The sequence below is a fragment of the Gopherus evgoodei genome, chromosome 8 (assembly GCF_007399415.2).
Source record: "Gopherus evgoodei ecotype Sinaloan lineage chromosome 8, rGopEvg1_v1.p, whole genome shotgun sequence".
Lineage (NCBI taxonomy): Eukaryota > Metazoa > Chordata > Testudines > Testudinidae > Gopherus > Gopherus evgoodei.
Window position 1 is genome coordinate 92,795,125 of NC_044329.1, and position 26,057 is coordinate 92,821,181.

At 44.4% G+C, this 26,057-nt stretch overlaps 1 protein-coding gene across 1 annotated transcript in view; it reads left to right on the forward strand.

The window, feature by feature from the left end:
* LOC115655863 (protein wntless homolog) overlaps positions 1-26,057 on the forward strand; it is a 143,599-nt gene that overhangs the window by 1,632 nt on the left and 115,910 nt on the right. The window lies entirely within an intron of this gene.

A 26,057-nucleotide genomic window follows, 5' to 3' on the forward strand; every position in this document is an offset into this window, starting at 1 on the left:
CCATGGACCTCTGGGGGTCCACAGACTATGTCTAAGATTTCCATAAGGTTTGCACCTCCATGTAACATTTTTGGGGGTTTGTAAATGAAAAAAGATTGAAAACCACTGCTGTCCTTGATATTAAAGTGTAGACTGTTATTTACTTATATTGAACATTACAGCCTATGCACTGGAGCTTCTAGTTATTTTCTGCTGAGATTGTAGGCCTTGTGTTTTAATTACTTAAAAATTCTAAGTTTGATTGAGACTAATTAATGTTTAGTTTCCAACTGTTCCTTTCATATTTGGGTTTTACACAGGCTGCCCATAATGGGACTGGAAGCTGTAGTCTACATTTTTAAATACTTTTACCAGCAGGGATATTTCTAAATAATTTGATTTTTCTAACTATGCAGGCAAGATGTCTAAACATTTTCTAATTAAGATTGTAATTAAAATATTAAAATGGATTTGAATTTTTACTTCCACCCAGCACACTATTTCTGGGCTGCTTTAATGAGTTTGCCATTGTTTAGTCATGACATAACACTCTTCTTGAAATTATAGCTTGTTGCCTTTCAGCGACATCATTAAAATGCATTCCTGCCAGATAGATCTTCATACATGCATATTAATAAGACTTCTTAAAGATAATTAAGCAATGACTAATACACTGCTGAATATAACTTTCCCAAAATAGGTGGAAGAAACAGTTTGAGAGTAAAATAATTTTTTTATAATATTAAAATATTATTAGCAATAACAATCATTTTGAAGACTTTTTATTTTAAATTATTATAGCTCTATAGACTCTGTTTTACATTGGAAATGCATGTAATAGTCTGTGCTATTGTTATTAATTTATTAAGAGGAGAAATGCTTGTGGAAGTTTTTGAAACCACCCTAGTGGCAATGTGAAGGATCCCGCTACAATCTTCATCTAAATATATGAGATTGTATCTCCCTCTACTGGCTGGCCCACATAGAGTATAAAATCCTACTGTTACCACCAGCGAATAGCTAAAGATGTAGAAACCTATGCTGAAGGTATGAGGTTAACATAGTCATGCTAGTTTAACCTAGTAAGCATAGCTAACAGTAGCAGTGACAACATAGGGTCACGGATCCTGGTGAGCGTCAGCAACCTGAGTACATACCAGAGTCCACAGTGGGCTTGTATTGGACTGAATGACCTGTGCTGCCCTGTCCTCACTACCATTGTTATCCACGCCAGCTAGATTAAAACTTGCCCAAGTGAGCCTTCCAGTGCTGCAATCACACCTTCGTTTGCAGTGCAGATGTATCCTGAGTGAAAGGACCAGGGGAGTTTAGCACTGTAGGGGTAGTGACTCCTCAGAGCTGGAAGGCCAGGAGAAGGGTGGGGCCTTTCTGCACCAGGATTTGTGATCAGTGGCTGTGGGCATTTTGCAGACCTACTGTTCACTTCTCCCCTGGTCCAGCCACCACCCTTTCTCCTTCATATGTGTTACGATAAGTAGACTGCTATGGCAATCAACTCCATAGTCTACACAACAGCCCCTGGTATGGCCTCTCTATTTCCTGGCTCACTGCACAGGGGAACTGCATAGATGATTGAAGGGGGAGGGAGTGACAGAAATTCACTCTGAGCGAGCAGAATGTATTTGTGTTAGGATATAGATATTTAGGCCTGTTTGCAAAGGCCTGTACTTTAAGAATTTAGGTGTATTTTTATTACTTAGCTAGTTATAGAGGTATAAAAGAAAGAATTAAAATTACTGTTTGCCGGTGTAAGGGCCTTTTTTTAACCGTGATAGTTAAAGGCCCTTTTTTTAAGCTAAGTAAGGCCTTTGGCTAAGCAGCAGAAGCAGCCATAAGCTGGGAAGTAAACGGTTACATTTTTATATTTTAAACTAGTTACATTGAAATAAGACAATTTGCCCTTGTTAGAATGGTGATTTGATTTATTACCTTTAGAGAAAGGGAAGAGCCTAAAAGATTTAAAGAAAACTTAGTTTGATAGCATTTTGTTTGGCAAGAACTTACTTATTAATAGCTGGAGTGTAAAAATTTTATTTTGTATTATTACTGTAGGTTTACTTTTTTATTGTTTGTATAATTGTTGTTTGGTTTTGTGATTGTTTTTGTTTGCTGTATAATTAATTTTGTTGAGTGTAAACCAATTAAGGTGGTGGAATATAATTGGTTAAATAATTATGTTACAATATGTTAGGATTGGTTAGTTAAATTTTAGTAAAATAATTGGTTAAGGTATAGCTAAGCAAAACATGAGTTTTACTATATAGTTTGCAGTTAATTAGGAAGAAAGCGGGAAATGGGAACGGGTGGGGAAATTAAAATTGTTTTGCTAAGGGGAGTGGGAATGGGAACAGGAACACAGGCAAGACTTTGTGGTGTTAGAGCTGGGAAGGGAAACACTAAGAAAAACACCTAAAATTATGCTTGCTAAAAGTTCACCACAATAGTTAAATTGTTTGCACCTTTGAACTTTGGGTATTGTTGCCTTTTGTTTATGCAAAAAGGACCAGAAAATTAAAAAAAAAAAAAAAAAAAAAAAAAAGCCCCCCAACAATTTGAGGAGGCTAAAAGCACAAAAATGCCTTGAAGTCAGTGGGAGTTCCTGGGTGCTCAGCACTTTTGAAAATCAGGCCACTGATTTAGGTGCCTAAATATGTATTTAGGAGCCAAACATTAGATGCCTTTTTTTTTTGAAAATTTGGCCAACATCCCTTTCCTAGAGACATAAGATCTATAGTACTTTAGTTTGTCCTGATGTATTTGTGCATTTGCCTGTACTGAGTACTGTATCATAATTCACATGCAAAAATCACTTTTCATCCTCCATAATTAAGCTTTAGGCTTCCTTTTTGAAAGACACGCTATCTGTAAAATTCTAACATTGCATTTGAATTCACTGGTGGATTGTTCTGTTTAAGTTTAGAGGCTTTTGAAATTTAGTTTTTGAGTATTCTTTTTAGTATTGTCGTGTGCGCTGGCCTGCCTTATTTTATATAAATATATTTTGACCACTAGATGGGGTTCATATTCATAATGAGAATATAGTCCATTAATATAGATTACTTTTCCACATGCTTAAGCTGATGTTAGACTGGTATTACCCTGCTGAAAACTGAACACAGGGGTTCAAACCAAACGATAAATAACTATCTTGTGAAAGATAAAGTGCAAGGAAGGCAAAGAGCAAGTATTTAAAGGAATGTTTGTATTCTCTTGATAAACACTGGTTATTAATTTACTGTTCCAAAAGGCAACCAGGTGTGGATGGCAAGTATCTTAATTAAGAGCAAGGACATTCAAGTGGATTTATGTTATTCCTTCAGCTGAAGTCTAGACTTTCAGTATTTATTGTTGAATTAGCATAGAGCATCCTTGCCTTAATGAATACTGAAAGGAGGCTGACTGAAGCAAGAATAAACAGATTTTCTGGAAGGATGCAGAGTTTGTATTTGTTACTTTAAGCTATTTATTTTGAAACCTTTCTATCTTTACTTTGAGTATTTAGCATAGATGGACTAGTGATATGAAACTATGTGCAATGAACTGTACCAGCATTGAGGAAGAGTTTTATGCAATTGCTCACTTTAATATGGATTTCAAATTTGCTCACCAACTTTAACCCCCCCAACACTGTCATTTTAAAGAACAGCCAGACTGGTGAGTGGAATTTTTTCTCCACTTTATTTAGAAACCTGCTCATATGCATTGGACTCTGGGTGAAACCGGAACAGTCTATTGGAATGTCATATCAAAGGCAGGCAGAGCCCCACTCTTAATTCTGCTGAATTCTGCTGATTCTTATTTAGATTTTGTTCTTTAATACCCCAAAGCCTTTCATCTGCATTCTGGCAATAATGGCCTGGAACTTGTGTGTCTAAATTAAAGTGGGGTTTTGTTTGTTTACTTAAAAGAGCTAAAAGGCTGATCCAAAACCACAGCATTTTTGGGGGCTTCTGTAATTCCAAATCAGGCTCAACCAATTCCAGACAAGTTTGACAAAAATATTTGCTTTTGACCACTTAAATGCTGAGAGAAGAGCAAAGGAAGCTAAAGGTTTGAGACGTGCTATGGTAGCTCAGTGAAATGACTGGAATTGATAAGAGATGCTAGAAAGCATATTGTAGATGCCAAAAGATATGAGAGAACATAGGGAGTTCACTGAATTGGCCTGAAGATATGAGAGTAGTTGTGGAAGAAATTAAAAGCCAGATCCTTAGCTGGTGTAATTTGACATAGTTTGATATTGGCGATAATTGAGCTATAGCGAAAGCAGCAAAGGATCCTGTAGCACCTTATAGACTAACAGACCTTTTGAAGCATGAGCTTTCGTGGGTGAATACCCACTTCGGCAGATGCATGACATGCTTCAAAATATCTGTTAGTCTATAAGGTGCCACAGGATCCTTTGCTGCTTTTACAGATTCAGACTAACACGGCTACCCCTCTGATACTTGAACTATAGTGGTTTATACCATGTGAGGATCTGATACCAAATCACATGTTCCTTAGATTTTGTGGAGCCCTTTGTGAAATAAGCTGTGGGGTGTTAGGCCATGTCCACAAACCATCTAAAGACTGGAGGATGTGATATCTGCATTGGCCATGGATGATTTATTTTTTATTCATATTTTTCACTGCAGCTATCTTAGGTTCTAGGCACATCATGTTTATATAAAACAGTTCCAATAAAATATTAACACGGAGCACTCAACCTGGCCTGTAAATCATACAAGAGAAAAAACACAGAACTACAATAATATCTTCCAGACCTTAGTTGACTTCTCCCAACCCAGTCTCCACTGCCCCTCAGTCAGCACCTAATCATCCCATCCCATCGCTCTCCAGAAAAAGCATGGGAAAACAGGTGGATCTAGAAGTTTGTCTGGGCTCTAGGCAGGAGAGGGAGCAAATTGGATAGCCAAGGATCTCACTGAGAATGCCTGTCACTAGCCCTTGTCTCCTGCTTATATCAGGAGGGGACTGTTAGCTCAGGTCCCTCACATGATCTCAGTTCTCACAGAAACACACGAGGAAGAGTTGGTCTCATGGTAAAGATACTGTCTGTCATTGTTGGAATGTGGTTGTCACGCTGTCTAAAGTGGCTCATGACCATGAGTGCCTACCTCAGGGCAGACTTTCAAAACCAGGACAGATACCCCAAGCTAGAGGTAAATTCTATAATTAGATTTCACCAAGCCAGTGACAAATGTGAACTAATGGATCACTATAAAAGTCTTACCATGGAATCACAGACAGTCCCCTTAGACTCTCTAAGCTGGACTTAGTGATAAAAGGTCATTTTCACCAAAAATCACAAAATATTCAGGTTGCTTCTGGTGCCAGTCACTTACCTCAGATCAATTGGTACTGTAAATCTTACATGAAGACAATGCCTGTAGCCAATACAGTAACAAATTAGCTTAAGATTTATTAACTAGGAAACATAAATAAGAAAGTTATTTACAGGTTAAAGCAAGCAAATATGTGCACTCAATGAGTTGCAATCTAAGGGCATGGCTACACTTGCAAATGTAGAGGACTGTGGTTTAAACCAACTTTCATAGAGCACAGTAGGGAAAGCGCTGCAGTCTGTCCACACTGACACCTTCAAGAGCACTGGTGTGGCCACATTTGCAGCACTTGCAGCGGCATTCATAGCAGTGCATTATGGGCAGCTATCCCACAGAGCACCTCTTCCCATTCTGGCTCTGTGGCTTGTGGTAAGGGGCCAGAGGTACAGGGCATTCTGGGTCCTGTCCCAGTGCCCCGTGATGCATTGCTTTGCATCCCAGCAATCCCTCTGCTTCCATCCACATTTGGCACCATCTTTCAATGTTTTTTTGTGTTGCGCGCTCTGTCTTCCTTTTTCGGTCTGCAGGAACGGTGCCCAAACTGCTAAGGAATATGCTGACAAGTCTTGCCAGCACGTCACATTTGGCAATCGAGTTACTCCTTAACATCTAAACTGACAGTGAAGACTCCAACTATGATATCGACTCGAGTAACACATATGACATGAGATTGCTTGCGGCATTCAAGGACATGCTCACCACTGTGGAATGCTGCTTTTGGGCTCGGGAAACAAGCACTGAGTGGTGGGATCATGTCATCCTGCAAGTCTGGGATGATGAGCAGTGGCTGCAGAACTTTTGGATGAGAAAAGCCACTTTCATGGGACTGTGTGAGGAGCTCGCCCCCACCCTGTGGGGAAGGGACACAAGATTGAGAGCTGCCCTGATGGTGGAGAAGCGGGTGGCTATTGCAGTCTGGAAGCTGGCAACTCCAGGCAGCTACTGATCAGTCGCTAACCAGTTTGGAGTGGGAAAGTCTACCGTCGGAATCATGTTGATGCAAGTTTGCAGGGCCATTAATTGCATCCTACTCGGAAGAACCGTGACTCTGGGTAATGTGCATGACATTGTGGCTGGCTTTGCACAAATGGGTTTCCCTAATTGCGGAGGGGCGATAGATGGGATGCATATTCCAATTCTGGCACCAGCCCATCTAGCCTCAGAGTACATTATTTGGAAGGGGTATTCTCTATGGTCCTCCAGGCACTTGTGGATCACCGTGGGCGTTTCATTGACATTAACACAGGCTGGTCCGGAAAGGTGCATGACGCATGCATCTTTCGGAACACTGGCCTGTTCAGGAAGCTGCAAGCTGGGACTTTTTTCCCAGACCAGAAGATCACCATAAGGGAAGTCAAAATGCCCATTGTGATCCTTGGAGACCTTGCTTACTCTTCAATGCTGTGGCTCATGACACCCTACACAGGGAGCCTTGACAGCAGCAAAGAGCAGTTCAACAACAGGTTGAGCCAGTGCAGAATGACTGTGGAGTGTGTTTTTGGCCATTTAAAGGGCAGCTGATGCTCTCTGTATGGGAAACTGGACCTGGCCGATGACAGCATCCCCGCGGTTATATCTGCATGCTGTACCCTCCATAACATTTGTGAAGGGAAAGGTGAAAGATTCACTCAGGTATGGAACTCGGAGGTTCAACACCTGGAGGCTGAATTTGAACAGCCAGAGAGCAGGGCTATTAGAGGGGCCCAGCGTGGGGCTGCAAGGATTAGGGATGCCTTGAGGGAGCAATTTGATGCTGAAAGCCACCAGTAATGTCTAGTGCCCTGCACGGGAGTGAAGTGCAGTGGTTCCAATTTTAATAGGAATCTGTGTTTGCTATGCTGACTTGCAGTGCCTGTTTATTTCCTGGGCTAAGGTATCTTTTACTTTATGCAATAATAAAGAATGTTTTCAAGCCAAAAAATCCATTTATTGAAAAGAAACATAACTGCTTGGGAAACAGAAAGGGCATGACACTGTGCTGTGTGGGATGAGGGAAGGGGGTGGGTTGGGGAATGGTACAATCACAGATTTGCATATGTCTTGTTATCATACTCAGCCTTCCTGTCTGGAGTGCTGTGCAATGAGTGCTGCACTTCAGGATGGCTATTCTGCATGGTGATGGGGGTTGAGTGCAGGCGGTAAGGGTGGTGAAGCTACAGGTGTTGGAGGAAGCTGGTGGCGGAAAGAACCCAGATGTTGGGGAATGTGGGTTGGAGGTAACATGGGGGCACAAGGGAAAGAGTTTTGGGACAAGGGTTGCAGGGGTGGCGGGCACGGTAGTGTTCCACCTGCATGGTTGCGAGCGCCTGGAGAGAGTCCGCTTGGCGCTCCACGATGGTTATCAGCCGCTCTGTGCTTTGCTGCCAGAGCACTGTGCTTTTGTGCCAGCGCTCCTCATTCTGCCGGTGGATTTTCCTTTCATTCTCCCTCCACTCCTGCACTTTTATATTCTCATTAAGTGAGTGCTGCATTACTTCATGCAGCATGTCATCTTTGCTGCTATGTGGTCTTTTCCTGATTCTCTGCAGCCTCTTGGCCGGTGATAAGATGGACAACTGAGATCTCAAGGTTGCATCTGTAAAGGCAAAATGCAACACTTAACAGAGGCAGCATTGTTCACACCAGACAGAGCAATGTTTCCCCTGTACTTAAGGAGGGCAAGCACAATCTACACAATAGCATAATTTACCCATCCAAAAGAGAGCGCATGTAACCCACGGGAGCCCCAAAATGGTGAGTAAGCACAGGGACAAGGAGGACTGATTGTTTCAGGGGTGTACTGCCCTCTGGGTTTCTGTGCCTTGGGGAGAGCCAAAAGCTGCAGGGGGCACCAATAATGAACACTGTCCTCACATTTTCAACAGGAGTTCGTCGTGGAAGATATCTCGCTGCTGAGCAGGGCTGGCTTTAGCAAGCGCGGGGCTGGATTCTTGGGGGGGACAGTGCCTGTACTCACCGGGCGACGCTTCCAGTCTTCAGCAGCACTTCAGATTGCCGGCCAGAAGAGCAGGTCCGCGGGGCTGCCGGCCTCCGACTGAAGCTCCAGCAGGGATTGCGGGGCCGCCGCACTCCGGCCAGGAGAGTGGGGTCGCGGGGCTTGCCGCGCTCTGGCCGGAGCTCCGGCCAGTTCGCGGGGCTGCTGAAGTCCCCGGTAGAGCAGACCGCTGCCGGTGTGAGTAAAAAGAAATTAAAAAGGTGCCTAAGGCATGGGGCCCTCTTAGATGCGGGGCTCGATTCTGGGGAATCGGGTGAATCAGCCTAAAGCCGACCCTGCTGCTGAGAGTGACCTGGGAAGGAAGGGAGGGTCTTCTACTACAATGTGGCTTCCACCCTGACCCATATGTAGCTTACCTATGTGCAGCAATGGTTCCTCCGCCCCTCACAGCACAGTGGCGCAGACCTGTTAGCCTGACTGGGACAAGGACACAGTGGCTCTCCCAAGAAACTGCACAAGCGCATTGCCCAAGTTCTGGATGAGACCTTTGAAGAGATCACTGAGGCCGATTACCGTGATGTGAGAGAGCATATCAATGTCCTATTCCGGATGTAGGCATGCATGCAGCCCTAACCCTCCTACCCCAAGAGCCCGCACTGAAATACTTCCTTCCCAAAATAAAAGCTGCTTACCTAGAACCTGCTCTGATGCTTGTCCTTCCCCAAGCACTGGCTGCTGTGACTGGTGACCTTCCTGCTGGCTTGAAAACAGCTCCTGGCTGCATGCATCTAGGGATTCTGGGGTGTCTTCCTCCACCTCAGCACCCTCACTCCTGCTTTCCTCCTCCTCCTGCCTTGTTTCACTGGGCTCTGAAGTGTCCATGGTGGTCCTCGGAGTGGAGGTGGGGTCACCCCCAAGTATCGCATCCAGCTCTTTGTAGAAATGACAGGTCGTGGGGCAGCATCGGAGTGGCAGTTTGCCTCATGGGCTTTGCAGTAGGCATTCTGCAGCTCCTTCACTTTAACCCTGCACTGCAGTGCGTCCTGGTCATGGCCCCTTTCCATCATGTCCCTAGATATCTGCCCGAAGGTATTACAATTCCTGCGGCTAGAGCGCAGCCGGGACTAGACAGCTTCCTCGCCCCAAACATTGATGGGTCCAGCACCTCGCCATTGCTCCATACTGGGGGATTGCCTGGCATGTGGAGACATGGTCACCTGGAAAGATTTGCTGAGTGCACTCCACGCCTGGCTGAGCAAACAGGAAGGGATTTTCAAAATTCCAAGAGAATTTAAAGGGCGAGTCTGGTGGTTGGTCACCTGAGGGCAGGGCAGTAGAGTTCAAAGTGATGACCAGAGTGGCTAGAACAGGCAGTGTGGGATACTTCTGGAGGCCAATCAGAGTGCATTGAAAGACCAGGGCGTCCACACTGGTGCCGTGGCACTCCAGCAGGGGCGCATCACACACTTTTCCACTTGCTGAGGTGGAGTACCAGGCGTGCTCTAGCTGCAGAATCAGAGCGCTCTACGTGCCTTGCAAATGTGAACGCGTCATGAGTTAGAGCGCACTGGGCTCCTTTAGTGCACTCTAACTTGTAAGTGTAGCCAAGCCCTAAATCCTAAGAGTGACAGCATTGTAGAGACCTGTTAATTCATAGTGTATTTCAGGGCAAACCCAGGGAAGGATCTCTGGCTTCAGTTTAGTGTTTCTAGCCCTGTGTGAGTTCAAACAGCAAAGAAATGAAAAATCTTCTTGTCCACTATATATTTCGGGGGTGGCCAAACGTACAGACCCTCCAAGCTGCATATGACAGTCTTCAGAAATTTGAGAGCCGGGGCACACCTGCTTGGGCTTGGGGCTTTAGCCTTGCGGAGAGGGGTGTCTCGGGGCTTCAGCCCCGTGGGAGGCCTCTGCCAGGGCTCCGGGCTTTAGTTCTGTGAGGAGGACGGATCTCTGCGCTTCAGCCCTGCTTCTGCTGTAGTCTGAACCCCGACAAGTGTGCCCCATGGGGCTGAAACTCTGAGACCCCCCCTCCACAGTGGGCAAAAGCCAGAGGTGATGTGTGGGTAGGCACATGGGGTCATGTGCCTCCTCCTCCTCATATTTTTGCCAGGGTTTGCTGGCTCCATTCAGTCACAGGGTACCATAGGGCCCAACCCCCTGCACAACAGCTGCTGGAGCCAGCAAGCTGGGAGCGGCTGTGGGGAGAGACCGCAGCAAACACCTGGGAGCTGCAGGGAAGGGCTGCAGAGAGTAAGAGCGGGGCATGCCTGTGCGAGGCATGACTCAAGCTGTTGGCAGGGAACCTTTAAATTGTGCCTCCCCTCCCCTCTTCCCCCCACTTTCTCTGCAGGCACCAGTCCTCTCTGGCAGAAGCCCCAAGCCCTACCATCCCGCCGCAGGACAGAAGCATCAAACTCCCTCCCCCAGTCTATTAGGTGGGGGAGGGGAGTGGCCATGGACTGCTCCTTAAGTCACACTTTAACCATAAAAGAGCCTCATGCAGCTCCCCAGCCATCGGCAATTTGGCTACCCCTGATATATTTATTTCCCTCTTCCAGCATTCAGACCAATGGGAGGAGACCTTCTGCAGGTACTTCTCCCTGGGTGGATGGGGCAATTAAAAAGGCTTTTGTCTTACAATGGCCTACTTAACTATTGATAGTCCTCTTGGATGGGGAAGGGGAGGATGATTCCCATGCCTGAATTTACAAGTTCAGAGCATATGTTTTCCAAGTTATAAAGAAAAACGTACATATTTCCTTATAGCATGGAATTCAGACATTGTAAGTAAGATCAATGCATGCAGCTAGCATTTCATAGAGTCTAAATACATTCTTATCAGACTAATACCTTTCTTGAACAAAACTAACATACGGGTCAGCTGGTTTGGTTTCCAACTATGAGTTTGTCAGTTCTTAGCTAATGCCTACAACCTTGGCCAGAGCTGGCACTTGGTTTACCAGCATCACAGTGGTATGGAAAAGTGAATCTTAGATGCGGGAAAGAATAAAATAATATTCCTCACATTTAAGAGGCCACAAAGTTTATATCAGCTAGATCAGTAGTTCTCAAATTTTTGTACGGTGACCCCACCTTATAAATAAACACACATTTTTATGTATTTAACACCCTTATAAACGCTGGATGCAAAGCGGGGTTTGGGGTGGAGGCTGACAGCTCACGACTCCCCATGTAGTAACCTCGCAACTCCCTGAGGGGTCCCGACCCTCAGTTTGAGAACCCCTGAGCTAGATCTAGATCGGGGACAGGTTTTCAGCAACTGAGAGAGGGTTTGGAATCTTGTAGTTAATCTTTCCTGTTGTGTAGGTGAAGCAATGTCTCAAAAGGCCATTATATGTGTCTGTGTGGTGAAAGAGAGTACTGAAAAGAAGGGGCTTCTTAAAAAGTCCTGTGTGGTTCAGCACATGGCTAGCGTCTGTTCTGTCAGGAGCCCTACCTTGCCCCAGTATAGCTGTGAGTCACCAGAGCCTTGAGCAGGGGTTCGACTTCTTGTCTGCTGGATCTGGTATCTGCTCCTGTCGCAATGGGCTTCCAAAAGCATGGATAATTAATGTGGCTGTGGGGGAAAAAAATAGCTCCTTCTGACTCAGAATATTAGCTGCCTCTATGTGCCTAGTGTCACATCTGCTCACTGACAAAAGCATGTTTTTATAACTTTTTACTCCTGTTAGCCCTGCAGAGCTATGGGAAAGAGAGCTGGATTCTATTCTGGTTCATGCATTGTCAATGGAATTGTTAATTAGTTTCCTCTGCAGAGCCAAATTCTGACCTCAGAACCCCACTGACCTATGCCACTCCACTGAAGACAATGAGAACAGAATTTGGCTCTCAGAATCTTTATTATTGGTGATGATGCACAAACCAGAAAGAACAAGCATCAACTTCAGATCTGAGGTTGAATTTACATGGCTGGCAGTTAAACTCCTCCCATCTTTTTACTTGTGAACTGAACACATTTCATCTAGAATCACTGAGGGTATAGCTACACTTAAAACGCTGCAGCAGCTCCATGTAGTGCTTCAGTGCAGTCACTACCTATGCCAACAGGAGGGCTTCTCCCAAATTAATACTGGCCACTCCAGGCTTGTATTAAACTCCCAAGGTTACAGCTTTTCTCTGACCTGGGATGAATAGATGCTGCCACCACCCAAGTGCAAAAAACCCTTTGAAAAGCTCGGAAGGCGCACTTGGGAATTCCTTCCTGTGGGGTACCCTCAAGCCCTTTCACCCTTCTCTCCAGGGGAAGAGCTGAGAATGAAAACAAGGGAAATCAGCTGTTGCCACCAGCTAATTAAACAATGTCAGTGTAAGTAATCCACCTCCCCAAGAGGCAGTAACTATTATTTCATCAACCTAGTGCTGGTTTACACTGGGTTAGGTCAGTATAGCGATGTCTACCCCTGAGAGATATAGCTATCCCAAAGTAAATTCCTAACGTTAGACCCGGTCTGATGGGGAATTAGCGTGGAGTCCCATGATGCCCTTTTTACATAGTCAGATTTCAGAGTAGAATTGCATCTGAAAGGATATTTCACAATTTCATCACACAGAAGGTGCTCGAAGAGCTGTGGCAATTTTTGTTCTAAGGCCATGTCTACATCTAAAACTTTGCAGCGCTGGTTGTTATAGCTGTATTAGTACAGCTGTATAGGGCCAGCGCTGCAGAGTGTCCACACTTACAGCTAGCAGCGCTGCAAGTGTTAGATGTGGCCACACTGCAGCGCTGTTGGGAGTGATGCATTGTGGGCGGCTATCCCACAGAGCACCTCGTCCCACAGCGGCGCTGGGGCTTGTGGGAAGGGGAAGGAAGTGTGATTGTCCTTCCTGTTCCTGTTCCAACGGCCAGCGTTGCTTTGGTACACATGCGGAGCACTGTGGCAGCATTGTGACTCTACAGCGCTTTTTCTGCATTATCTTTCAAGAATGGATCCTCAGCTACTGAATACCTTACTAATGACTATTGCCAGCACATCTCGCCTGGCTGTGGATCTATTCCTTAAGCTGCTAAATGTGCGTGCGACTGACATTGAGGAGTCGGACGATGGTACTGAATCGCATCAATGTGCAGACAGTACATTGCTAGTGGCAATAACAGACGTGCTCTGCTCCGTGGACCGGCGCGTTTGGGCTCGGGAAACCAGCACTGAGTGGTGGGATCACATCGTCCTGCAATCATGGGATGACGAGCAGTGGCTGCAGAGCTTTCGTATGAGGAAAGCCACTTTCATGGCACTTTGTGATGATCTCGCCCCCAACCTGCGGCGCATGAACACGAGGTTTAGAGATGCCCTTTCTGTGGAGAAGCGGGTGGCTATTGCAATCTGGAAGCTGGCAACTCCAGACTGTTTCCAATCGGTGGCGAACCAGTTCGGAGTGGGAAAGTCCACCGTTGGAATGGTGCTGATGCAAGTTTTCAGGGCCATTAATCGAACACTGACAAGAAGAACTGTGACTCTTGGGAACGTGCAGGACATTTTAGATGGCTTTGCAGAAATGGGGTTCCCTAACTGTGGAGGGGCAGTAGATGGGACGCATATTCCTATTATCTCTCCACCCTACCTGGCATCGGAGTATATTAATCGCAAGGGGTACTTCTCCGTGGTTCTGCAAGCGCTTGTGGATCACCGTGGGCATTTCACTGACATTTACTCTGGATGGCCTGGAAAGGTGCACGATGCACACATATTTAGGAACAGTGCCCTGTTCAGGAGGCTTAGGGCCGGGACCTTTTTCCCAGATCACAAGATAACAGTAGGGGACGTGGAAATGCCCATCGTGATTCTGGGAGACCCCGCTTACCCATTAATGCCATGGCTCATGAAACCATATACAGGGAAGCTTGACAGGAGCAAGGAACGGTTCAACTACAGGTTGAGCCGCTGTAGAATGACTGTGGAGCGTGCTTTTGGCCGTTTGAAAGCTCGCTGGCGCAGTCTGTTCGGGAAGCTAGATTTGATGGAAAGCAGCATAACCGCTGTTATATCCGCGTGCTGCACCCTCCATAATATTTGTGAAGGGAAGGGTGAAAGGTTCAGTGAGGAATGGACCTCCGAGGTTAGACGTTTGGAGAATGAGTTTGCTCAGCCAGAGAGCAGGGCTAATAGGGAGGCCCAGGAAAGGGCTTCAAGGATTAGGGATGCTATAAGGGAGCAATTTGATGCTGAGAGCCAGCAGTAATGTTTGGTGCATGTGTTGTGCTTTGCTTTACCTTGCTGTGTATAATTTACCATTTCTATCACCAATAAAACATATGGAAAGAAATACAAACCAAAACCTTTTATTTGTCATACAGTAAAAAACATGTAAGGGGGTATGGGTGGCTCACAGTACATTCAGAGGTTTTACTATTTCCTATTTTACTCATTTGTCACTGTCTGATGCAACTCACCATTACTTTGCTGCAGAATGATGGTGGTGGAGTGCACTGGGTAAGAATTATACATATCTTGGTCAGTAGGTGATCTTATAGGTGTTGGTGGCAGCTGATGATAATAAGGTACTGGGTGCTGCATAAAGCTATTTTGAGGATACACAGGGGGACAAGGAACAGTGCTTTGGGAAGCCTGTGGGCTATCACGGTATATATTTGCCTGCATGGCTACAAGAGACTCAAAAGACTTGGTTTGGCAGACAATTCCTGTCTCCTGCTTTCAGTCAGCCTCCATTCATGTACAGTTTTTCTCCATTCCTCAGTCTTCCTACTTTCCCTGTTGTAGTGGTTCAGAACAGTCTTGATCAATTCCTCTTTTGATTTCCTAGGATTGCGCCTCAAATTCTGCAATCTACATGAGGCCGGTGATACAGCTGCATTACTCGAGTTGCCTAGAAAAAATAGAGATAGAGACATGTAATATACAGGGGCATCATTGTTTATTATCAACTTTTGAAGGACATTTGATAGCATTTGGTAGCATCCCTCTCACATACCTCACATAACACTGTAGAGGTCAAGAAAGCTAACATGTCTAGCAATGGGGTGAGTACTTTTGCTTAAAATTCTCCCATGTTAGTGGGATGCCTTGGTTCCTGCTTGGAAGGGGGGCTGGGTGAGGAAAAAGCACCCCGTAGGACAGGGTTCCCGCTTGGAAGGGGGGGTGGGGGAAGGACAGAGCACACCGCAGGGCACGGTTCACGCTTGGAAGGGGGGCTGGGTGAGGAAAAAGCACACCGCCTGGATGCCTACGTGCTGGGAAGGGCGGGGGGGGGGGTGGATTGGGACAGAGGAAACAGAGCGCCTTGCCCTGGGGAGCCGTGATTCTAGCTCCCTGCCCTAAATTATCCCTAAACTATCCACAGGCTTTCATAATGCCAGACATATCACTGCTGCGTGTTACCAAGGAAGAGAGGGAGGGTCTTCTACAGGAATGCGGATACCGCCCTGGCCCCTATGCAGCTCGCCTATGTGCGGCCATGGTCCCCCCACCCCTCGCTGCACAGTGGATCGGACGAGTTAGCCTGACCGGGACAGGGACCACGGTGGCTCTCCCTATAAACTTGATAAAGCACATTGCCCAAGATCTAGCTGCAACTTTTCAAGAGATTAGTCAGGCAGATTACACAGATGTCATAGATCACATCAATGGGCTATTCCACGTTTAGGCATGCATGCAGTCAGCCATAACGAAAATCCTGCTATCACAAAGCATTGCAATCTACTTACCACGAGCACGATCCTCAGCTTCCTCATCAACGTCCGCTTCCAGCTGCTGCGACTGGCTAGTCTCCTCAGGGCTGGAGAAGAGCTCCTGGCTGCCTGTGTCCTGAGACTCTGGGGTGTCCCCCTCAATGCCAGTAGCATCACTGTATTCATCCTCTACACCATCCCCCACTTCTCCCTGCTCTGAACTCTCCATCGTGCTCCTAAGATTCACGGTGGGGTCACACCCAAGAATGGCATCCAGCTCCTTGTAAAACCTGCAGGTTGTGGGGGCTGCTCCTGAGCGTCGGTTTCCCTCACGGGCTTTGCAGTATGCACTCCTCATCTCCTTAATTTTTACTCTGCATTGCAAGGCGTCCCGTTCGTGGCCCCTTCTCATCATGGACTGTGATATCTGACCATAGGTATCATAGTTTCTCCTTCTGGAGCGCAGCTGTGTTTGAACAGCCTCATCTCCCCACACACTAATTAGATCCTGCAGCTCTGCATTGGTCCATGCTGGGGCTCGTTTGTTGCGTGGAGGCATGGTCGCTGAATGATTGATTGATTAATTGCACTCCACGCCTGACTGAGCAAACAGGAAGGTGATTTTTGAAATTTCCCAGGGCATTTAAAGGAGGGGTCAGGTGAGCACAGGGCAGAGGAGTTTTCTTGATTACCAGAGAGGTATCCTCAGGTATGCTGGGATACCTGCTTATTCCACGGAGGTCAAGAAAAGCGCTGGTAAGTGTCTACATTGGATTACCAGCGCTGGATCCTCTACACCCGAGACAAAACGGGAGTACGGCCAGCGCTGCAAACAGGGAGTTGCAGCGCTGGTGATGCCCTGCAGATGTGTACACCTTCAAAGTTGCAGCGCTGTAACTCCCTCACCAGCGCTGCAACTTTCTGATGTAGACAAGCCCTAAGGGCCTGAGCCTAATGCCTCTTCAGGTCACCAGGAGTCTTTTAACAGATGTCATTGAGTGCTGGATTAAACTCGAAATACATATTTCCGTAGTAGTATTTTATCCCAAGTGAAATGTTGATTTAGTCTCTTCTTCTGCAAATGTTCACTGATGAGTGGTGACTCTCTAGTCTAAGACCATATGGGAATGATTAGAGTCGATTGAACATGACATTGTAAAGTCATTTCCAGCTTGTAATCAGCAACAATGGATGTGGTTAGGCTATTTAAATAAACATATGGAGGAGAGGATGAATCATTAAGTAAATAAATACTTGATGCTTAGGAACTGCCATTATATGTAATACTGTTGGCCAGATCTCACAAATCTATTTCTTTTACTAAGGGCTTCTCTACACTTAAAATGCTACAGAGGCACAGCTGAGCTGCTGCAGCTGTGCCATTGTAGAACTTCAGTATATGTATGTCAACGAGAGGGCTTCTCCCATTGGTGTAGGTAAACCACTTCCTTGAGAGATGGTAGCTAGGTTGACAGAAGAATTCTTTCATTGACCTAGTGTTGTCAACACCAGCGGTCAGGTTGATATAGCTGTGTGTTTCAGGGGGATAGATTTTTCACATCCCTGAGAGATGTAGATACACCGATGTAAATTCCTCATGTAGACCAGGCCTAGGAGAATATTTGCTGAAAGACAAGGGCCAAATTCAGAAGTGATTCTAAGAGAGCTGTAGCCAAACCCACCTAACCCCCAATGTAGAATTCTTCTGTTGACCTAGCTACTGCCTCTCAGGTAGGTGGCATAGGTAGTGTCTACACTGAAGCGCCAGAGCAGTGCAGCTGCAGCATTTTAAATGTAGATAAACTCTGTAAGTAGGTTTAATTTAATCCTTTTTTCAGCTCATGGACTCTTCATTCCATACATATGTATGATACATCAATTTAGACTTCTTTAGGATCACGACCCCTGACCGGTTTGTAATATACACCCACTCCCTTTAATTCAGCACTGTGGAATTTTGTCCATTGAGTCTGAGGTCTTGCCTATATAGTATTAGAGAATGTTCCCTGTGTAACTGTATCAGTCTAGTTCCATCAATGTAAATCCCTAATGTAGATGAGCTGCATTGGTGGGGCCTAGATTAGTATGACTTAATCCAATGAATAACCAGAATAGTCTGGTTTATATTATGCAGCATGTCTATATTCAAAGTTTACAAACTTGCATGTACCAGTGCAATGCAGAGAAGGCTAAGGGCTGGTCTACACTGGGAACTTACGTCTCTCAGAGGTCTGAAAAATCCCCACCCCTGAGAGATGTAGGTATACTAGGGATTGGCAACTTTTGGCCTGTGGCCCGCCAGGGTAAGCACCCTGGTGGGCTGGGCCAGTTTGTTTACCTGCCACGTCCGCAGATTCGGCCAATTGCGGCTCCACCCTGGCTCTGGTTCGCTGCTCCAGGCCAATGGGGATGGCAGGAAGTGGCGGCCAGCACATCCCTCGGCCCTCACCGCTTCCAGCAGCAAACTGCAGCCAGTGGGAACTGCAATCGGCCGAACCTGTGGACATGGCAGGTAAACAAAATGGCCTGGCCCCCGCCAGAGTCTTACCCTGGCAGGCCACGTGCCAAAGGTTGCCGATCCCTGAGCTATACTGATGCAAAGACCTAGTATAGCCGAGGCGGAGTGTAAATTAAACCAATATAAACTCCCTTTCATATCCTTAAGTGGTGTAATTAAGCATGTAACGGAGTTGGACTGGGCCAACATGTAAGGACTGAGTGGAGGCCAGAATCTTGCCCATTATGGCTAGTGTGTAATTGGAACTAAATGAGATGTGATTTTGTGTTGCTACAACTAATAGTTACCTTATTGACATTGATATGGGGCAATATTCTCCAGTGTAATGCAGTGTGTAATCTGACCTTAAAGATGGTTTGACTGGTCAAGGGAAGATCATAACTTACGAAGAAACCTCCAAATGCATGTAGCCTGCGTAGGAGTTTTTATTCTTGTCTTCACCAGCTGCCAGTATATCTGAGGGGGGAAAAAGTGTAACTGGAAAAACGGTAACTGGAAAAAAGGGTGCCTGGCCAGGACACCAATCCTCAATCGCATTTCAGCTAAATGTAAAATAGGACAGCCCTCATGCAGCTCTAGACTAAAATGCTGCAGGAGAATCAATCCTGCACAGAGCTGCAGGAAATTTAAGACACCTGTACACATGCACCCCTGACTGATGCTCTGTGCAGTTCATCAGAACCCCAGGATCTGGCTTTAGTCATCCAGCTTGCAATTGAAAATAAATGTAGGGAGTAGCAAAGCCTGTCTGATGAAAGCCATTTGCTGCAATCTTGGATCTCTATACAGCCTGGTAAAGCAGAAGTTTTTTATTTGAGCCTTGGCATGCTTAGTTTTGACTTGAGTGCAACCTGGTTATTATGTGTCTATATTTAACCACAGTGGTTTTTGCTGTGGTTTTTCTTTCATATTGCACACACACAACAATGGAATACATAAAACATTCTCGTTACCAAAAGAAATTTAATTTTGCAGCAATAATTAAATAGGAAGCTGCCACTAGAACTGCCTGGCAGTTTTACAAAGTGAGATGCAGCTCTGCCTTTGAATGCAAGAGAAAGGCAGAGGACTATCAAAGTAGCTAGGTGTGTACTGTGTTCCTCAAGAGTTTTTCCCTCTTCCACTCTCTCAGCTTCTGATCGCTCCCTTTTTGCCTTCCCCCAACACAATGGAACCCCTTGGTCCTCTGACAAAAGCCATCCATCTGGCTACCAGCCTCACGCTGCCAACCACTCCTCTGTGCTGTTGAGCCTCAGTCTTACTGGAGATCCCTGAGAGATCGGTCAGCTTCTGGGATTGATAAAGGGGACCTTAACTTGGAGCATGCTTGTGTTAATAGATGGTGTTTATGAACAGATATATCAGTGCCCTATCCCTTAAGTGGTTGAGAATAATCAGTCATAGACTCTCCTCTACTAGAAGTAGGGTGTCATAGCCTGCAATACTCCTTTGGTTGGGGTGGGGGCAAGAGGATCCCAGCCTGAAAATTCCTTATGTGGCATTCAAATAGAATGGAAGGCAATTTGGACCTCATTCAGGGGTGTTTCCTGGTAGACCCCTGGATTTCCTATACTTACATTTTTTCCCTCACTCCTTGATCAATTTGGCACTAATGCTTCAGTGCTCTATGAACAGGAAAGTGTTGGCCTCGGACTCCCAAAGCTCCAAACCAGAATAAATTGTGAAGAAATAAAAACATGACACTAATGGAGTTTTCTTGTTCTCATTTCAGGACAAGAGCATCCCTGACCTACAGGCATCTAACTTCAAATCCATTAGTCTCTTTGAGCTTTGGTCAGGGAATTATGTAACTCCTCTCATTCCTTCTTCATTAAAACATACCTCCCCCAAACATGCTGAAGGACTTGGCCAAAGTACTTGTGCCTATCGCATGTTTTGCTGTGTTAATACCTTCCTCTCAAAAACAAATGACAAATACGTGTGAGAATGTAATCGAGGCATAAATTTTCTGTGTATCGCTTTGCAAGTGCTTGTAATCTTAATGGTTCATATACCACATAATAAATGATTCCATATGTAGAATTCAAATGTTCATAAGGTTCCTTTTAACTAATGTTGGCTCTGGAATGTCAAAATACCCAGTTGCCACATTTCAAACAAAGACTTGAGAACCATATGGCTATAATGAAGGAATGGAACAGAGGCGTTCCAGTAAGACTTCAAGTAAACGGTAGGATGAATCTTCCAAAAATGGCAAAGAGGAGGGCTGGCTGCCAGGACCCTTGTTTGAAATGAAGCAATTGGGTATTTTGACAGTGCAGTGACAAATTTGTTGTCATCTTATCAGTGGAATATCAGTCCAGCTCCCAGGGGTCAGGTGTCCATGTTACTAAAACAATCACCGCTACCATAGCTGGCACTAAATGTCACCTTTGCTAAACTGACCAAGTCTCATTAGAAAGGTCAAAGGGAGGCCAAGAAACCAATGGAGAATCTAACCTCTAGAGGTAGTCCCTTTAGGTCCAAGTCAAGCCACATAGTTGGAACAATCTAAATAAATTAGTGCTGCCGGTGTCCTTGTTTCACCTATTAGTTTAATAAATGACAAATACAGGTCAGGATAAACAGTAAACTCAGTTCATCTTAGGAGGGCGGAGGGTGTTATGTCACCTTTATTCCCTCCCTCCTTTTTAAGGCCAGCTCGGGACCAAATTGGTTCCAGCAAAAGTTAGAGCAGTCTAAGGTTATGTCTATACTATGCACCTTTTAGTGACACAGCTGTGCTGCTACAGCCCTGCCGCTAAAAGGTTCACAGTGTAGCCGCGCGTTGTTGTCGGGAGAGAGTTCTCACGCCCACACAAAAATTTCCACCCCCAACAAGAGGCAGTAGCTTTGTCAGCAGGAAATCTCTCCAGCTGACAAAGCGCTGTTCACGCCGGCGCTTTTCGTTGGTAAAACTTTTGTCGTGGGGGGTGTGGTTTTTTTCACACCCCTGAACAACAAAAGTTTTACCAACAAAACTCCAGTGTAGACAAAGCCTAAGGGCTATTGTAACATACCTGCCTTCTTTCCCTAGGAAATATCTCCTGCCCAGATGGTCAGGTGGAAGTGGGGAAGAAAGAGTGGTGTCTCGGTCACTACAGCTGCTCTACAATATTTGGGAATCCTCCAAAAGCTGGGGGAATCCTCCACCAGATGGTTAAGACATCATTTTTAATAGAGTCAGAATGCTGCAAAGCAGTTGTAGCAGGACTGAGGATCTGGCTAGGTGTTTGGTTTTAATTTGAAAATCATGTTAAAAACATAGCACCTGTACATGTGTAATTTGTTTTTATCTTGGAGTTTTCTCCATAGACATGAATTAATCTCTCCCTGGGCTCATAATCTGGGAAAATCTTTTAAAAGAACATAATAGCTATACCCTAGCTAGAATTACTCTTAGCATAGCGTTTCTTAGCATACTCAAAAATCTGCTTTCCAAAGCTAGTATCTATTATAAGGACCACAGCGTAATTTTCTGCCCCTTTGTCAATGATCTGTCAGTTAGTGACAATTTGCAGTGACAGTGGTCTTACCTATTCATGGAGGCATGGACAAAATTGCAGACTAAGGGCATCCATGCAGATTTTGAATATTCCTTCTTATTTTAAAAAAATAGACAATTTTTCCACAAGTCTGAAATCAGCCAGACAGCGCCAGAAGATGTGTAATTTGTTGCATTTACCACAATGAGGCGTGTATTTTTGCAGCATGATTCTCAATGACAGGGATCCTTCACAACCATGGAAATGGAGGTGAAATAGTTTAATTTGGTTTGCTGAACAGAACTTGATTTTTGTGCCAGTTTGAAATCCCTTAGAATTCTTGTATTAGGGAACCAAATTAGGAAACTTGATCAGAAACTCAACTCACTACTATTGCCTTCCTAAAATCACAGATGTAATCACTGACCCTGAGTCTTTTGTTTGAACCTTGACCATGCCCGCTCTATCTTCTGTTCCTTCCTAGACTTGATAGTGTCCCTGACTCCTTTCACTCTCTGGACTGCTTCCCACTGATTAATCATTTTCTTTTTTGATGAAATAATTTAAGTGAAAATGTATATGATATGAATAAAATCAAGGATTCAGGTCCGCAACCCCATAAAGTTTGCTTTGCACCACCAAATGTGCAAAACTAGCTCAAGTAGCCAACTGACAACCCACTTGCTTGTGGGAATCCTCCAATGGTATACAGCTGATGTAGCTGAACTTCCACCTTGCAGTGCCCAATGTAAGGGCAGTGGCCAGTGATAAAGGTGTCTGGCCAGAGCAGCCCTCCTCTCCAGTGATCTCATTTGCTGAAAAGACCCTTGGAAGCCATTGTAGCCAGAATCATAGAGAGCAGTCCTGAGGCTGCTCTGAATTCTTCCTTTGGTCTAGGCCAGTTCCAGAAGTCTTGACCAAGCAGATGGTTGGACTAGATGATCTCTTGAGGTCCCTTCCAACCCTAATAATCTATGATTCTGTGATTCTATGAAGGAGGTGCAAAGGTGGTCCAAGGTAGTCCTAAGCAGCTAGCCCAAGATTTTGATTCCTTCTTGTTTACAACAATGAGGGTTTTGTCATTTCTAAAAAGCCTGACTACTAAGGGGAAAATGTTGATGCTAATTATATCTGTGCAACTCGCGAAAGTCAGTGGGGTTAAAAGGAAGAGCATAATTTTCTTGCTAGTCTTTTTACACCCCCCATCCCACATGTACACAACCTCCCACATATACACACAAACTATCTTAAAATAGTTTTAAATGTAAAGAAATATTTTACGAACAGGCAGGAGGATATCAAGCTGGAAAGGAGTGCTTAGTGTTAATGTATAAACAATTATGGTGAGGAGCATAACAACAGTTATGCATTTGCTATTAGAGTGGAGTCAATAACATACTTCCCAGACAAAATACAACTCTGCTCAGTTTGTTATAAGTAACTGATATACTCTATCAAATGTGCAATCCCTAGATAACTAATGCTCACTGAGGAAAAAATAAGAGTGGATGTATGCTTTGAGAGAGTATATTTTCTATACAGTGTTACAAATGAGACGTGAGAGAAAAGCAAAGCTGTAGACCAGAGTATTTCACATCTTTCTAGTCCAATAATCTTAGATGCAACAGTTACGTGAATTGTAATAAAGGTACACACTTATTACATACCCTGACACATACTTACCTTGACAGCATGCTCCTTAAAAATGATCATAACTCAAAACACTCAAAGTGCTTAATCTGCAAATGTTTCGACAAGTTTCATCCATAAAGAAAATACTTTTTCCAGTTGAAAAATAACGAGAAAATACAGAAATGAATAAGATTATATTGTGCAATTTAGGTCTTTTGAGGCTTTAGGCTTAAGTATTTTTAAGAACTTCAGTGTAGAAATAATTCCGCTATTAGGTCAGTTTAGGGCTAAAATGATACAAAATGTTGTCCCAATCCTGCAAGGCAATAACTACCATTAGCTCCTAGTAACTTAAATGGGAATTAAAGGTGTCTAGTATCTCTTCAGGAGGCATTCAGTTCCTTACAAGGTCATGTTCCATAAGATCAGCAAAAATATACCCATCAATATTTTTGTAAAATGCCAACTAAAACAGTTTCTTGGTTGGATAAAATATTCCCCACTCACTCCCCGTTCAGTTACAGTAGGGGTAACTGAAATACTGCAGCGTTGTGCTAGTGCATAGAAGCCAGCAATTGAAACTGGTTAGTGTAATTTCATTATCAAAGCTGAGTGAAATGCAGAACAGAAAAATAGCGCAAATGCTGAAAAGTGATCAGAGCTTTAAAATTCTTTCAGGTGTCATAATCCAAGATGTTAATAACACAAGTAAGAGAGTCTGTTTTTTTAATATGTGTTTTCAACTGATTCGGTCCCTTTAATGTTACTTCTACAGACTGTGTAGTGATGAAAATTTAATACAATAAATTGCAGTTGCCATAAATAATAAATATTATTAACAAGTTGTTGTGGAAAATCGACCACACCATTGATTTTAGATCAGACAGCCCAAGGCTCTTTTATTGATTACAAGTGTGCACACAGGGAGACAACAGCGGTTCCCTACGCAGAGGGTCGGCTGGTCTGCATATTACAAATTTTACTAAGCTTTTAAAGCTTAAAACCGCAAAGCGTCACTCAGCAATACATTTGATACAGTCCTTATTTGGCACTTACATTGCTAATTTTGCAAAACACACAACTGATAATCTCCCTATATGGTTCAGCTATTGCAAATTCAATGGCACTCTGTCATAACCATCTTGCTTTCCTGTTCTGGTGGTCATGTGGGCCTGAATGTTCTGTGACCCCACTTGCGGTTTTCTTAAGCAAGCAGCTTATTGCTACAATATACCCCACAAAGCTGCAGTGGCTCCCCGGGGCCCCCCTCCTTGCCCTTGGCCAGTACTTTTCCAGGCACTGTATCTGAGTAAACAAGTTTTACAGAAGTGAGGGCAGTTTGGCTAAGTTCTTGGCCTGTAAAATCATCTTGATAGCTGGAAAGTCCCTATTAAAGGAGGAGAATAACAGGAAAGCCCCTGTTGAGGAGGGGGTTTTATTTTCGCTATCAAAGTTAATAACAAGTATTACTGAGATTACTTGGAATCAATGGGAAAATAAACTTGCAATAGTAACTGGTGGTGGTTTTAAACATTTTACTAATAATGGATCAAATTCATTCCTGGAAACTATTAAAATCATGGAAGTTACTTCAGAGTTGAATTTGGCTCTTTATTGTTACCTCTATCGACTGAGCAGCTAGCCAAAAATGTGGGGTCTCGAGGTTGTTCCACTTAGGAGGGAAAATTGGTAACAGGTATTTCTTTGATGCAGCTTTGTTTATTTGCAAAGAATGTATAAAATCCTGTTTCCCTGAACAAAGAGCAGGAGATAGTTCCTGTGTTCACTGTTCTAAGCTTGCCTTCTCAGCTGTACTCTGTACCCAAAAAGCTTTTGCTCTTAGTTTTCTCTTAAGGCCACATTACCAGCCTTCTCTTACTATCTGCTTGGATTTCTCTTGTGACTTCTGTCTGTCCTGTGGTGCTTCAGCTTATACTCTCTCTGTGTATCGCTCACACATACAAACACAAACACCATCAACAATCCCACCATCAAAGCCCTAGCACCTGCATTTGAAACTTCCTGAGCCCTATCCTTAAACTTCTGCTCAGCTTGTTTGTGGTCCTGTGTTTGGGATGCTACTGTTATTGTTTCAGCCTACTGATTACAGTGGCTTCTTTAAATTTATCCTGAATGTACGATGGCAGCCATGCCTGGCCGATAACAACAAGGTTTAACTCAACCCATAACATCATGTTTAAATCATATAAATTTTCAGTACATCTTGGCATATTCACTCTGCTTATGTGCTCTAATGTGTTCTCTATTTCCTTACTTCATATTGTCATAAACAGATAGCTAAGGGTTAATGTCTCTTTCACCTGAAGCACCTGACCAGAGGACCAATCAGGAAACCGGATTTTTTCAACTTTGAGTGGAGGGAAGTTTGTGTCTGAGTCTTTGTTTTCTGGCTGCCTGCTTTCTCTCAGCTTTGGAGAAGTAGTTCTGTTTTCTAATCTTCTGTTTCTAAGTGTAAGGACAAAGAGATCAG